This window comes from Simochromis diagramma, unplaced genomic scaffold (genome assembly GCF_900408965.1).
Source record: "Simochromis diagramma unplaced genomic scaffold, fSimDia1.1 OVJJ01000676.1, whole genome shotgun sequence".
Classification (NCBI taxonomy): Eukaryota; Metazoa; Chordata; class Actinopteri; order Cichliformes; family Cichlidae; genus Simochromis; species Simochromis diagramma.
Genome location: NW_024387466.1, coordinates 1,488,059 through 1,501,475, shown reverse-complemented (window position 1 = coordinate 1,501,475; position 13,417 = coordinate 1,488,059). Strand labels below are relative to the sequence as shown.

The window sequence follows — 13,417 nt, the reverse complement described above, 5'->3', positions numbered from 1 at the left end:
CTGTATATAACCATGATCCCAGTGATAAGAACTAAAGCCGTTAAAGTCGATGGCTGGCATTGGCAATCTCTGGCTTTGTTTCTTGAAAATGCCCTTTGTTCTTTCTGCTTATCATCTCCTTAAAGACAAAGAATGATGGCATTAGGCCTGAAATGTATTGTAAGAGACTAAAACTGCTGTGAGGGACAAAAGGACAAAGACAGTAAGAAAGACAGTGAATGATGCTTGGAAGCAATGATGGCAGGAGAAACCCTGGCCATCCAGCAGAATTTTAATTAGTGCAGGCAGCAGCACTGCTCATAGATTAATCTTTTCTGCAGTAGGATTTACTATAGGAATTACTGATGCTGACAATGTGATCGCTCAGGTAAAAATATAACACTGTAAAAAGAAAAGCGGGAAAATGGTGATAAAGAACACTGCCTCCACGAGGCAAGGTTGCTTTAATGTTTGTTTCTCTAAACGGAACCGCATATTAACAGAATGTTATGAATTGTTATTATTTTGCAAAGACAAATATATGCTTCGTTTTGTGTGCCTGTGTGCGAGCGTAATGAAGAACAATTGATTACATTTTCATTGAGGGGAAACTATTGCACTGACCTCTCATTATCAAGCAGTTTTGTTCCAAATCATTTGAATAAAAAAGTCTCACCTAGATAACAAGTGTGAACTTTCTCAGCAGCAAAGGTTAATGCCATTTTAAAGTCGTTGTGAGTGGGTAGTGATAATGATGAATTCTACACTGGCTGTGATTTCTAAGACATTCCCCTCAAACCCTTCTCCCCTCTTCCCCGTTCCCCTTCCTGACATTTGTATTATTGAGAAACAGCAACTCCAGGATAGCTGCTGCACTATATCCACTTCGACTTAATCCTCCTGGCATTTCACTAGCCTCCTCTCCTTCCTCACACATGCCAAACTAAGCAATAAAAAATCCACTTTGGAAGGGATTGCCAAGCTGTGGGTTAGTTGAAAATTTTGGCAGGGTGCAACCTTATCGATGATTATGATGCATGGCAATTTTTCTCGTATTTCCCTTTGGCTATGAAAGGAGATGTCAGTTGATTGTTCTTGTCGAGTGTGAACAGGGATTGATGAGAGGTATGTGTCTGCAGAGAGAGCTCTTAATGAATAAATAAATCAAGCATCTCTCTCTGCAATTGAGTCGGCTTCTCTGTGCCTGGATCTCAAAGTCACACCACATCAGACTTGCTAAAGAAGACGATCAAGGACACTAATTGAATTGCAGTATATGCGGACATACAGTGCAGTATGACTCCCCTCTGAACAACTAGAGCTATCACCTCGGTGGGGTTTTTTCTGTTTTTCTTTAATTTCACAGCCTGAAGTCAATTTCACAGCCCACAATCTCCATATGTTTATCTACAAAAATGTAATTTCTGTTATTAGTGACAGTCCCTCAGCCACATGTTCGACTGTTCACACATGATTCAAACACGGCTCACGCACACACACATTTTCCAGATACAGACATGGTGAGAATGAACACACAAACACCCACGAGGTTTAAATGCGGGAGCTAAACATCTTGCAGATATTCAGAAAATCTCTGTTTTGTTTTCAATGTTTTCATTAAAGCTGATGAAGGACATTGTCTCCAAAAAGACACAGACAACTTTGAGTTAACTAATAACTAATGGTTGTCTGTCTCTCTGTGTTAGCACTATGACAGACTGACTACCTGTCCAGGGTGTACCCCGCCTATCGCTCCAGCCCTCTTGCAACCCTGAATTGAATAATCAGAAGATAACGGATGGATGGATCAGTGTTGTGGAGGTATTTCCCTTCATTTTTGTAGGTAGATGTTTGTCTATAGGAAGGCCTGCTGTTAGTCCGACAGATGGTGAGGAAGCGCATGATCACTGGAAAAATCAGGATATAGTCTTGTGTGATCCAAGTAAAAGCAAAGGCCCCTCTGGGGGCTGCCTAAGAATAGAAGCAAAGCATAAGCTTACAAATCATGTGAGCTAAATGCACTGATAGAAATTGAAACTGAAGAGAACTGGTTTCAAAGCATTCTACTGTTAAATATCTCAGTGTGATAAAACTTAAAACTTTCCAGTAATAGAGGTAATACTGTCTTAACAAAAGCGCACTACATTTGGCTTTTTGAAATATCTATTTCATTGACATCACGGGTCTGTGCAGATTTGGTTCTGTCAAAGCACATCTCGCAAAACCAAGTGGAATGAAAAAAAGAAACAAAATACAAAAAAAACACACTAATAACTAGAGGTACAATGGAAGTATGGTCCTGTTGAGGTTTATGTTCTGTGCTTCATATTCCCAAAAATGCCAGAGTTAGGTTAATTTAAGCTGAAGCTGAAGCTATTCTCCTGCATGCTTTAGCATTTTTTTTGTTAAGATACCAGACTTCACTCCATCCTGTAATCTTACATCTTACAGTGTAAGTTGAGTCAGTGGGAGCTGACTAGTGGCTGCAGTAATGTGCAACATCAGGCGTTGCACATGGAATTGGGAACCTGTAGGAGAGGGATTTAGATTTGTTGCCAACCAGCCTATGCGATTATTGAGAAACTGTATGAAAGCTCAGCAAACCACCATGAAGAATGAGATTTGTAATGTAGAGATGCGGACTCAGTACAACAACACAAAGTGGGAAAACCCACTGGCCTGAGCTTGCTTGTGATAAGCTGCAGCTATCTTGTCTCGAGCTGCCAAGTTGGTGTGTAACTCAGCGTCATCTGGCCCCGAGCAGTGGGCTATGACATTTCACCCCTCCTGCCAGGAGGATCCTCCTATCTTTTTTTTTTTTGGCTGAAACCCCCGTGGTCTCTGAGAGTACCATCAGCGCTCAGTAGTCAGCTGATGGTGATCGAATTAACTGACACGAAGTAGACTCTGCTTGTTCAACCTGCTGCACAGATAAATGCATCAGTGACAGACTTTGAATTCAGGCAGTTAAAGTGTGTCTGATACAAGCTTTCACCAGGATATAGTGGCTTAGACAGACATTAATTGTGTAATAATCATAATCTTTATTTATGGAGCACTTTTCAAAATCCACTTTACTAAGTGCTTTACAAGGGCAGCAAAATAAAACAGACGAGCAATAAAATAGTCAGTTTTTGGAAAAAGAAAAAAAAAAGCTACTTTCAGCTGTTTCCTTATTCACATGGGGTCACCACAGCATATTTGATTTGGCAGATTTTTATGCCAGATGTCCTTCCTGACCCAACCCCAAAGAGATTTGTGTCTCTTCCCAAGATCCAACCAGGGACCTTTCGCTTGTTAGGCAAAAGTGTAAACCACCACAATGATTACAAGAAAATGTGCACAAAAATATCAGTATGGGAAAATAAAGGGAGATTTCTTAAATAAATAAATAGCATTCAAGCTAAATTTTAAAAAAAAACTTGAGTAAAACTCACAGACTCTCTCCCAAGTATTTTTAAAGAAGAGCCCAAAGGAGGTCACTGACTCAGCTGATGTGATTTCCTTGGGCAGATCGGGGCCCTGACTGCAATGTCCCCTTTAGTTTTCAGCTGGGCCCCTAGATCAGGCCAAAGACCTCTGCTCTCTCTGTTCTCAAAGAATATCTGGTGCTAAGAGGTCAGAATATAACTAGAGATTCAACACCACGCTTCACTAATATAAGCAGTAAAATCTGAAAATCTTTTTTAAAACATACTGAAAGCCAGGGGAAAGGGACTATCAGACTGTCAGACAACAAGATTGTCCCATGGAGTCCTTTGCTCTAGCAAGCCGAAAGCCATGTACACTGTACAGTGACAGACCACATGCTATCATCAGCAGCCATTAAGAGATTGTTGCTGCTTCTTGAACCCTTATGGCACTTCTCAGAAATGTTGCTTCTCTTGGCTGTGAGGTTTTCCTTGGCCGCTATTTTTTCTCTAATATTTTTTTTAGTAAATTAGAAATGGGTTTAGATATGTGTGAGGCAGAGAGGAATCTCATCCTGTTTCTTTCAGGTTCAAAAAAGCAGTTTTTAAATAACCAAAGACAGAAACATTTGACAAGCAAATTGAATTGCCTACAACTTACAGACATTTAAAATCAATAGTAGAAACTGAAAATGCTGCATTCAGGGGGATGGAAGATGTTTTCTAAAAAGTTTCTTATTAAAAGTTCAAATTGTAATGCTGGTTCAAATTATCTTGATGTGGACAGAGGACATCAGAGAGGATCTTATTGATTCACTCTATCAATAAAATAGGATAAACAAGGCAAAAGTAGAGCATGGATTTACCACTGGATGGGCGATCAGAAATAAAAATACGGGACTATGCTGATGAGTAAAAGCTATGAAAAAGAAAAAAAACAGTGTGTTCTTGTATTCTTGATATATATGGAAAGAATGCTACAATAATGGCTCTTTTGTAGTTTTTTGTACTTGTAGACATTTTCCATTTGTTTTCTACCTTCCAACGTTCTCTTGAACAGCTGCAAATGTTGTTGTTTACCCAAGGCTACATTCTTTCCAAGGGTTAACCTCAAAATATTTGGTGAAGAAAAGCAAGCAGAATTTAAATGGTTTTGGAATATTTCGTGCACGTGGGCTTTGGCTTAAAAAGTAAAACTGCACAGCTTTTGACAGATCTTGCTCTTTTAAGATGCAGCTGTATGAAAAGCGGGGTGCTACACTATTAATACGAGGTGATTTACAGTTCACAAAAGCAATGCATTTGAAATCTGATCTACTGTTGCATCCCGTAATTCAAAAGGGTTTATTCTTTTTTTACGCCCAGTGAAAAGATACGGCCGTTATGTGTCAGACTGCACGTATACCAATTACACCACAACAGCTTACCCTGGGTTGCATGAAGGAATTATAGCATGGTGGACGGAGTTTCATTAATAGTTTGTAACCAAGATTCAGTTAAATATAAATAAATGCATCATAAATAAATCATTACAACTGAAAGCCTTCCTGGATTGAGATCACACACTGTAGAGCCATTTTAAGTGCATTGGTGCTGGGAGCTGAAATTGATTCGTCCAGATCTTTAATAGATTATTAATAATTCTCTGTGGGGTGTGTATCATGCTATAAAACTGGAATGACTGTAAAAGAAATCAGCTCTTACCTCTGGCATGATCTTCAGGGGCTCTGAGTAAAGTTTCTTGGTTCTGCACCGCATCAAAGGCAGAGCTGATTGTTTGACGTATATGTGTATTCGTTTCCTAGCAATGGCCAGTGGTATCCTAAGTTTAAACAAGCAAGCTTGTTGTCTGGAGGTTACCTGAGGAGTCTAGGTTATAGAAATTAATGAGAAGAATTTTTCTGTGGTTGCAGCAGGCAGCCCTCAAGCATGAGTTAATGCAATTCTAAGAACTGCATATAATCCTCCCTTCCCCACATAGCTTTTTGCCCCTGGGATGCAAATGAATGGGAGCTATAAGTCTGCATTACTGCTAAAATAAATGCAAACATTGTGTAAATTCCACAAGAACAACAGAAAAGAAATATGGTGCTGGGGTGCCACAAGGAAACCATTGCTCTGATCAAAATATTAAAGAGCATGAATAGATCATTAGAGCAACTGGGAAATCAAGTCAGAGGAGTTGTAAAAATGGACTGATAAAGTGTTTCAGGGTTGCTTTCAGCAGTTTCCTGGGTGTATTGTGGTATTCTAAGTGTTTTTGTTTTAGATGCCATGTATCCCAATCCACAGTTGCAGTGACAGATTCAATTTTCTGTGAAATCTTCACACAACACTCAAATACCACAGCTTATTTGAGATTTACTGACCCAGATGCCATGGCTGTATGATACTGTACGATACTAAACACACTAATCTGCCTCCTCTCTTAATTAATGTTGCTGCGCAGTGTACTGCAGAAACCCATATTTGGAACAACACTGTAAGATGAAACATAGGTGCGGTTTGAGCCTCGGGGACTGGCTCATTGATTCCCTTTAGCCCTTGAGGCTGGCTTTGAGAGCAGGTTTCAAGGGCTCTCATTACCGACACGTACATGTAAAGCTGTTCAATGCCGCTCGGAGCTGTCTGCACAGAACCCCTAAATTGAGCACCGCAGTGAGGATGATGGATAGTCTTGTCCAGGATACAGATGGCTCCTGCAGGGGGTTTGCTTCCCCTTTGGGACAAGTCAGCTGAGCTGAAGACCACATGTTGACAGGCAGACCCTCTTTGCAGTGCAAAATGCAGCACCACAGAGTCATCCATAACAGCTGTGAGACCATGCATGTCCCTCTGATGTTCCGCTACTACCACACAATCAATAAAGCAGCCAAGTGTAACACTAACAACTCCCACATGCATCCATTCTTGACTGTACATGGTGTGTGATGTTTCCCTTCTGCAAACTAATACCCCCGTAAATCATCGCAACGTAGCGTCATACTTATACTATTGTCATATAAGGATCAAACAGGTTTTTGTTTTTTAAAACAAGATTTCAGATCTAAATATAAATATAAGCATATCTAAAATCGCCTGCAAAGGCAATTGTTACCAGTGACTAATTAACTAGGATTATCATTATTATTTTTATTATTAACAGTAGTAGTAGCAGTAGTGATATTAAGAATTTCCAAGGTTTTTTTATAAATGCAACAATTTGGGATCCACACAGCAAAGTCACACAGCTTGTGGGGATAGGTTAACTGGAAAATCCAAATTGCCATTAGGTGTGAATGTGCGAGTGAATGTGAGCGCGAATGTTTGTCTGTCCCTGTGTGTTGGCCCTGCGACAGACTGGCGACCTGTCCAGGGTGTACCCCGCCTCTCGCCCTATGACAGCTGGGATAGGCTCCAGCGCCCCCCGTGACCCTGAAAAGGAGAAGCGGAAGCGAATGGATGGATGGATGGATGGACAGCAAAGTCATTGTCACCAAAAACCCAAAGAAAAAGAGTCACGCAAATAATGTAAACACTCACTATTAATTGATCCCGGTAGACAAACTGTTGTCTGCTGCTTCCTAAGAGCTAATTTATTCTTATGAGTGTTCTGCTGCCACAACTTCACAGTGCATAGCAGCAGCCACATAAATAAAACTAAGCGAGCGCAGGTTCTAAAGAACAGGAGGACTGTACTGTATGTCACTTTGACTGAGAGCAGGAAGGTAGTGGGTGATGAAGTGCATCTGTGTGAGAGCGGGCTCCAGGGTCACATGTCTTTGTGTCCTGCTCTTTGAATGGGTTTTGCCCTCCTGGTCCTTCTGGCCCCAGCTTTCCTGTTGGTACAGGTAGAGCTAATCACAGACCGCAGTACTGGGTGCATGCAGTCGGCGCTGAATAAAACATGGAGTGAAAAATTTAATCAAGAGAGGGCATCTGTGGCTGTCTCTGTCTGCTGGTACCAACACTCGAGCCATTCACCACATGTGTCCTCATACTAATGACAAGCCTAAAAGGAGGCAGAGGGCAACCTCTTTTCATAATCAAAGTGTTTTTATTCATGACATGTCTATTAATTAGTTTGGAATAGTCTGTACCGTGTGCTCAGGAGAATTTAAATTGGCTGAAGAGGATTTGCCCTTTCTCTGTTGAGCCAATGATTTCTTGGCGTGTCTTTATAACTAGGGAGGGATAAAGAGGGGGAGAAAAGGAGACAAAGAGATAGAATGGGTGTGTGTCTGTATCCTTCTGTTCCTCTATCTTTTTTTCCTCTCTCTCTCTAACTCATGGAGCCTATAAATCACTGGGGGCACCAAAATTGAAACTGTCAGCTGTGTTTGCCTTGTTTCACTGTATCTAAGCTAGGTGTGTGTATTATAAAGAAGGATACCTTAACACATTCCAATTTCTCCTTCTGCTTGATTTGATATGTTATCAAAAAATGAGCTGTGAAAGTTAGAAATGTGTTACAAAAGTATTAAACAACCTCAAGAAGGCTGCTTTCAGCTGACAGATTGTGTTATATTTTTGCAAGAGAAAGGTGGAAGAAAATGTGTGTAAAAAGTCAGTAAAATCCAAAAATAATGTCATGAAATTTTCTCTCATAAATGTATTATGTGGAACAACACTAGGGTCTTGAGAGAAAAACTCATTATAAACCTTACTGCCTTGTAGGATTGTGTGCTATCTTAGAACCCTTCACCCATGTTTTATTCAGCTGTAACAATTGGCATGACTTAGATAATTAAATGCCTTCTCTCTTGGCTTAATCTCTATCATCATCTGTGTCTTCCCTCAACAGAAAAGATGCTATTAACGACCATTTATGTCTGCTGCCATTAAAACATTGCCTCCACTTATGCGACTGTACAATCTGGCTCGGTGGTATTTGTCTGCCTTCATTCCAACTGTGAATCAGCGGCAGGATCCGATTGAGACGCACAACAATGGAGCCGTGTAAACAACCTGTGTCTGGTACAGTTAACAAACAGGCGTGCCGTATTGACACTTGTCAAGACATAATCAGCAGTGATGTTTTAGTCATGGTGAAGGATGAAACAGGAGGCAAATTGTTTGCTAATTCTCATTTCACACTCCCAATGTGAAATCAGCCCGGCACACGGAGCGCCAGTTCCTCTACACGCACAATGGCCTGGCTCACTGCATAACACCAAATTATCTTTCCCCCGGCTTAATTATTCATTAGGCAAACATAATTAATTTAAGAAGCTTCTCTCACAGGAAGTGTTTCAAATAAAGGCCAGAAGGACAGCTTTCTGCTTAATCATTAACTGAATGCCAAGCATAGCCAAGAACCTGCGAGGGTCTAAACGCTTTATAAAATATAAACTTAATGTGAGATAATATTTTCTTTTCTTCAACGCTCTCCGAAATGTGCTGCAGCTATTGATTTGGCTGATGAAGCCAGAAAAACCTCCAAAGTTGAAATTCTCAAACTTTAATGTAAGCGAGTCAAATGTGGCTGTCGTACTCATATTAGCAACGGGTGAAATCGTTACACAATTTTTATTTTTTTCTTTCTTGACTTAAGAAGCAGATGTATCATTTTCAAGTTCTAATTTGCGCACATCATTTAGCAGACCTCATGTTGTCTCGCAGCGTCTGACAGGGGGCGTGAAGCCTGTGTGACTGAGGGGATGCGAGACCCACATAGGGGGATTTACTTCTGCTGCTTTTCTGAGCAGATCTATCTCCAACCCTACGCATTTACCAGAAAAAAAACCACCCTAATTACACACACTGCATACACAGGCGCGCGCGCACACACACACACACAAACTTTGCCCTCTGTTCTCCTCCTCCTTTATCTCTCCTTCCTTCCCTCAATCTTCCTGACTCTAACGGAAGCGTCTCAGAGAGAAGGAGCGGGCTTTGATGTATCTTCTCCATGATTCTGAGCTTTCAGATCAAGGGGCTGTTTGTCTTCAAGCTCACCAAATCCTCAGACGGCCTGAGACAAAGAGCAAACATACTGAAGTGCCTTTCCAGATCCATTTGCGTAATGGCAGAGCTGTCTGCTGTGTGCATGCACTGACCCTTTTTTTTTGTTTTGTTACAACCTTTTATGCCACTCTGCTCCAGCAATCGTTCCATACTTTTTGTATGCCGTGTTATTATGTTTTTTACTCTGCCTACTTCTTTTTCGGCTTTGATGAGATGTTTTAATTAAAGGATGAGGGCTCCTTAATGTTTTTACTATTGTTTGCATCCGCTTTATTTCAACTAAAGTTTCTTCCAGCAATTACTTTCTGCAAGCTAACAATCCACACTCATATCACCATGGAAACAGCCAGATTGGTGTTTTGGGTTAGGTTTTTTTTTTTCTCCCCCACCCCCGAGGATCTATTAAAACACTTCTTTTCTAAGAATCCATTCATGAGTCAATGAAAGGGTTGAATATGACACCTGCTTTGTCTGCCAGTGTGTGGCTTGGTCAATAAGTTTTGTTTTAGCTTCTTCAAAGCAAACCGTAAAGACACACAGATCGTTTTGCTCATAATAGATTTTTGCGAGGGAAAGGAAAATTGGCTATTTCAAAATGTGTTTGTTTATTTAGAAGGTAAAAGGGTGTTTTCTCTTTTTTTGTCCACAGAAACATTTCGTGTTTTGAAATATTTTGTCTATGCGTTGCCGTTTTAGCTGTTAAACACACAGTGTTACGTTACGCGTAACGTAATGGTGTTTCTTTTTCCTTGTTGTTGTGTTTGAAAGAAAAAAGACGAATTATGACACTGAAACAGTAAGCGTGTGAAAGCTGCACTCACCAGTGAGTTAACAGTGTTTTGTTTTATTTGTTGTTTTGTTTCCTGTAGTATTTTGAAAGCTCAAATGTCAGTACTTCCTGTCTTCCCTCCTTTGTTTGGTGTATTTATAGTCCATGCGGCGCCCTCGGTTCGTCTGTGTTTATCTCAGCGTGTGATGTGTTAACCACAGGATTTGTTGTTGCCTTTTGTTGTACTTGTTCATTTGGACTCTGCTCCCACCACTTCCCTACTTTTATCGGGCTTATTTTTGTAACCTTTATTGAAAAACTTGTAAAGGGTGCCTTTGGTTTTGTGCCCACTGCCTGCAGTGTCCTGCGTCTGGTTCCTCACTCCTCACTGAACCGTGTATGCAGCATGTTTTAAAAGGAGTGAAATGTCAACCAAAGATAAATTTAACACATCTTAACCTCAACATTCCAACAAGCCATTATAGAACATTTTTTTAAGTCAGTGAAACATCTGAAACACTCTGTTAAATAACATCCAATATGTGTTAACTACCCAAAGTACCCAGTAAATTATATTTGGTACCATTTGTCTTTCTTTCCTTTTCGATAAAGGAAAGAAAATCAGCATTACATTTAATTATTAGTTAATTATTGGTTATTATTCGTCTCTGGCTCTGTTCCACAGTGAGTCTATATTCTGTCTCCCTCCCCTCAACCCCACCCACAAACTGGTCACGGTAGATGACTGCCCTTCCCTGTTTCTGGTTCTGCTGGAGGTTTAAAAGGGAGTTTTCCTTCCCACCGTTGCCAAATTCTTGCTCAGAGCAGGTTGTCTGATTGTTGGGGTTCTCTCTAAAGTCTTTACTTTACAATATAAAGTGACATTAATTTTGTGTCTATTAACCATCTAATCCCTGAAATCCCTATGTTTTAACTCGAATTTGACTCTCAATTAGTCTGTATATTTCTTTTTATTAGAATTTGAACTGACTGTAGTAGGAAATGCTCATTCATCAGTCCCAGTGGTTTAAGGGGTAACCTTTCTCTTTCTTTTACAGTTGAGTGAATTCAAGTCAAGTCTGTGGTTAACTTTGTTAAGAGTTTCGAAGGTTAAAACAACAGGGTGGTAGGTTGCACAGAGCACACTCGGAAATGGCAAGGGATGCTGAGACATAGCTCACATACAGACAATGAAAGGAAAAGAAGCAGAATAAAATGACTCCAAAATCACAGCAGACGTTTAATCCAATTTTTCTGGCAGTCAAAGCTGTGCAGAAACCACTGTGGTTTGTCCCCTATAAAGGCCACAGGGATGGCTATATGCCATCCAAATACCATCAGGCAATCCCAAATCACCAAAAGCAGAATAAATCAATAATCTAACAAGAAAGACCGATTTAAAAGGAATCCGCTGCACACGAAAAGAAGTAAAAATCGATGTGACCAAGTAAAAACAGGCATGGACTGAAAGGAATGAAGCAATCTCGCTTTTGTTCCAGGGTTGATATTCCAGTTACATTGTGGATTATTATTCAAAAGCAGACCTTTTTAGAGTTGTTCCCAAAACCTAAAAATACAAACACACACAAAGAAAACCCAGATCTCAAACCATTAGATCATTATTCCACATTCGTCGTGCTAGTAAGGCATCACATAGTCTCTAGACTAACGTGTAATACTTAAAGAGAAAGAGAGCTCCTGAGGCTGTGTGTATGAACATCCTGCACAGAAACTGTGGCAGATATAAACTGATATTTGTGAAGGGAGAAAGCTCAGTACAAATGTACATATCTCACACAAAATTCAGACCATTCTTACACAAATATTTTTAAGCAAGGCAAGCCTGTTAAAGTGGAATTGGAAAAGCAAAGCAAGACAGAATTTAACTTGAAACAGGCAATTTCACAGATCTTGCATTTAATATATATTTTGTTTGCTTGTTTTCACACACACAGTCACACGCACTCACAATCCCATATTAATATCTGCAATTTTTCATTCAGAATCTGTATTTTAAATAATTGGGCTGAGCTTTTTTTATTTTAAAGCTTTGCCCTTAACTTCCAAAGCTAAAGCCTTTTATTTCCTGTCCTGAGTTTTTGTTCTGCTTGTGATTTCAAAACCACCAGATAAAACACCACCACCACTTCACAAGTGTCTCCAATTTGCTGAAATCACACTTTTTGCTGTTGTTTTCAGCACCATGTCTAATAGCATGTGGTGCAAATGGCATTTTTTACATACAAATGACTAATTAAAGGAGCATCCACATCTATCTATTGTGGGAATGGAAACCAGGCTAGTGCACGTGCGTACTATTTCCAGATTACTGAGATTTATAAGAGGACCAAACACACGCACGGCTTAATAAATCACACGAATAGAATACTTTTGCCCATTTCTGCCTCTATGCGTACACACGGTTTTCATCTGAAATCTACACAGAGTTTTAGGCATCAGGTCCCTGGACCAGAGCCAGGGAGCGTCCCTACAGCCTCTCAGCAGAAACAGCTTTGTCAAACTCAGTTAGCCGCCTCTGAGGGGAAACACCTCTTTCCACAGTAATACACCAACTATTCACATCATGTCCCTGCCTCTGCCTGAGCTACCTCATCAATCCACACAGCAACAAAGGTAAACAGCCTCACACCTTCCAAACAGAGGCCTGTGCTACTTTGTTGACACAATGTATGTGCAAACCGCCTGCACAGAGGGTAAGCTTCTCACAGGACAGACTGAGCTTCATTTACAGAGGGTAATTGCACTGGAGCCAAGTGGTGCACTTTTGTGATGAGATTTTTTTTTTCCAGCTTTACTAAAACCTTCTAGAACCTCTGGGTTTGTCTACTCGCCAAGCGAAACTATGACAGGGGTAAACAACAAATTCAGCTCAATGCAAACATGTCACCTACGAGCTGGAATGGCCGCTGACATTGAAAGGCTATTTACCAACTGCCCTGCTGCTGTGTACATGCACGAAATGACATTTTCAGCTTTTAGTTATGTTGCCCGTTGCTAATTCAACACGGTCTTTGTTATTGCTTACCCCAACCCTATTGCCAAATAATAGCTGGGATATCCTAAATTTGATATAAGAAAATAGATGTTGGGGATCTCCCATTACTCTGCCTTATTTTTCCTCCATGTCTTTGTAACTCTGCTCCCAGTTTTGCGCCCTCCTTGTCAAATTGTTTATTACCAGCTATACCTCAGGGGAGCTAAGGCCCGATCCTTAGTGTGAAAACAAAGGATACGCTGTAACAGCTTTGTTCTTTGAAGATGTTCTAGTCTTCACATTGAAATATATGACTTT

General features: G+C 40.4%; 1 protein-coding gene across 2 annotated transcripts in view; it reads right to left on the bottom strand.

The window, feature by feature from the left end:
* The window catches only part of LOC120723290 (seizure protein 6 homolog), a 91,886-nt gene that overhangs the window by 66,313 nt on the left and 12,156 nt on the right, over window positions 1-13,417 (bottom strand). The gene's annotated exons all lie outside the window — the stretch shown is intronic.